The sequence below is a fragment of the Chinchilla lanigera genome, unplaced genomic scaffold (genome assembly GCF_000276665.1).
Source record: "Chinchilla lanigera isolate Chin_1 unplaced genomic scaffold, ChiLan1.0 scaffold00071, whole genome shotgun sequence".
In the NCBI taxonomy this organism is placed as follows: Eukaryota; Metazoa; Chordata; class Mammalia; order Rodentia; family Chinchillidae; genus Chinchilla; species Chinchilla lanigera.
In genome coordinates this window covers 1,063,977-1,066,820 of record NW_004955472.1, presented here as the reverse complement: position 1 = coordinate 1,066,820, position 2,844 = coordinate 1,063,977, and the positions used below count along the sequence as shown (strand labels likewise).

At 47.6% G+C, this 2,844-nt stretch overlaps 1 protein-coding gene across 1 annotated transcript in view; it reads right to left on the bottom strand.

Moving 5' to 3' along the window:
• The window catches only part of Fam214b (family with sequence similarity 214, member B), an 11,300-nt gene extending 11,140 nt beyond the window's left edge, over positions 1-160 (bottom strand). The window contains exon 1 of the mRNA XM_005401017.2: positions 53-160. The gene's annotated coding sequence lies outside the window, so the exon portion shown is untranslated. The remainder of the gene's footprint in view (positions 1-52) is intronic.
• Positions 161-2,844: the final 2,684 nt, after the last annotated feature.

Below are 2,844 nucleotides of genomic sequence, written 5' to 3'. Positions count from 1 at the left end.
CCGGGGGGCCGCTCCCGCCCCAGGCCCGGGTCGCCCCTCGCCATCGCCTCACCCCAGCGCTCGCCGCACACCGGGTCCGCCGGCTCTGATGGGCGGCGGCGGCCTGGATGACGGAGACGAAGGGGATGGCTGCAGGTCGCCGGGGTCCCACCCAGCCACGTGCGCCTCTATGATGACAGGTCTCGAAGGGCGGGGCTCTGCGGGCCGCTCGGACCCAGCCTGACCCGGATCCGGGGGCGGAGCGGAGTCCGGCGGGGACGCAGCCGGAGGGCTGCCGGGCGCCTCGAGGCTTGCTCACGGCCGGGAGCCGCCCTGCGAGCTTGTCTCTGCGGGACGTCTGGGTTAGCACGTGCATCTGCCTTAATGGGGAAGGTATGCGGCATGCGCAAGGCAGCGCGAGGAATTTTAGGCGTCTGTGAAAATAAGGGAGTCCGGGCGGTGATGTTTTAGCTTGTGGAGGCTGAGCGGCTTCTGAAGCCTGCGCTCTGCGGGCAGGTCTGGGTTCTGAAGTAGGCAGTAAGTTATATTTGTACCTGTTGGGGTGAGCTAGCCAAGATCTGTGACTTTTACAAGTATAAGCATTGTTACGGAGTTAGGAGGGCCCGCAATTGCTGGAGAAAAGTAGGTTTGTTTTTGTTTTTGTTTTTTTTTTGACAGGGTCTCGCTGTGCAGTTCAGGCTGGTCTTGAACTCACTTTGTAGCCCAGGCTGGCCTCGAACTCCCAACAAGCCTCCTGCCTCAGCCTCCCGAGTGCTGGGATTACAGGCGTGCGGCACCATGCCCGGCGACAAGTAGTTTCTTTCCCCTGTACAGGTGTCTAGTCAACTATATGACAGATACATCTGTTCTGCAATTTTATTAGCTCCTGAGTCCTCGCCAACTTCCCCCAGGAAATACTGTAGGGGAGGTCACTGCTTCCAAAATACCGGTAGATGGCACCACAGGACACTTACAGAATTCAGGGAGCTTGGATTTCGAGCCAACCCGGAGTCTGTCTTGAGATGGGTGGACTGGGCCTGATCAAGTTCTAGAAATCTCAGATTTTTTTAAGGCTCTGTCACATTCTTTGAGTAGTTAAGTTGGTCTACTTAAGCCAATCATACGCTACGTAGAAAGAAAGAATAGATAAGAAGAATAGGAAGAAAGCAAGCAAGCAAGCAAGCAAGCAAGCGAGCCGAGGGTGGTGGCGCATGCCTATAATCCCAGCACTCCGGAGGCTGCGGCAGGAGAATTGTTGTGAGTTCGAGACCCACGTGAGCTACAAAGTGAGCTCAAGGCCAACCTAAACTGCATAGCGAGACCCTGTCTCAAAAAGACAAAAAAATTAAATAAATAAATAAATAAATAAAAGAAAGAAGAGAAAGGAAAAAAGAAAAGGAAAGGGAAAGGGAAAAGAGAAGAGGCAAATCGAGTGTGGCAGTTCACACCCCTGTAATTCCCGCACTCTGGTGGCTGAGACTGGAGGATTGAAAGCCCAGGGCGCAGTCTGGGCAATTTAGCGATTTAGTGAGACCCTCTCTCAAAAATAAAAATAACGGGGGAGGGCTGAAGTGCAGTTCAGTGACTGGATTCAATCCCCAGTACCACAAAATTTTTTTCTCTTTTTTTTTTTTCGGTACTGGGAATCAAACTCACGACCTTGCGCTTGCCAGACAGGCGCTGTGCCGCTGAGCTAAATCCCCAGCACCTTTTTCTCTGTCTTTAAGGAATTTATTTTTCGTAAATCGTACACATGTGTAAATACCGCATTGTTTCTCTGGTGTGAGAAACCGAAAGTGTAAATAAGGACCAAAATATATTTTGAAATAGGAGGAAAATGTTCAAGTGGGGAAGGGAGGGGGAAAGGAAAGAAGGGAAAAATTTTTAAAAATGAGAAAAGAAGGCAAACATGGAAACAAAGCTTTGTAAGTGGGGAGGACAGCAGGGGTTGAAGGGAGGGGTGGGGGATAAAAACCAAGTGATATCATGTACAGGTACAAATTTCCTATGATGGATGTGACTGTTATGCATGTCTAAAATGTGCCAATAAGCCGGTCGTGGTGGCGCACACCTGTAATCCCAGCACTTGGGAGGCTGAGGCAGGAGGATCGTTGTGAGTTTGAGGCCAGCCTGGGCTACAAAGTGAGCTCAAGGCCAGCCTGAACTGCATAACGAGACCCTGTCTCAAAAAGACTAAATAAATAAATGTGCCAATAAAATCAGATGTAAAAAAATAATAAAATATTCGAGATAAAAGAAAGGAATTTATTTTCAGACAATAATACAAATACCTAGATGGTCCTAGATAAAATTGGAAAGGTTTTGTGTTGTGGAGAAAGCACGGATTGAAATTATCTCTGTTGATCTCCAAACTTTGAGTATTTACTATGTAGCTTTGGGTAAATTATTTGACTTTTAAAAAATTAAATTTTAGCCCTATGTGGTGGCACAGACACTTGGGAGATTCAGGCAGCAGGATCATGAGATCCCAGCCTTAGCAATTTAGTGAGACCCTGTCTCAAAGTACAGTTTAACAGGATACAAAAACACACAAAAATCAATAGCATCTTGTACACTAATAATGAACCTACTTTGAAAGAAATTAAGAAAACAGTACCAGTCACAGTAGCTTCAAGAAAAATTAAACCCCTAGGAGTTAATGGAAATGAATGACTTTGATTAAAGAAAACTATAGCACTCTGAAAAAGCAGATAGAAGAGGGCTATCACAGCTCTCCTTGAAATAGCCTGCCCCACATCTTCCAGGCTGTACTTTTTTTTTTTTTTTTTTTGAGACAAGGTCTTGCTGTGTAGTCCAGGCTGACCTCAAACTTGCAGTGATCCTCCTGTCTCAGCCTCCCAAGTG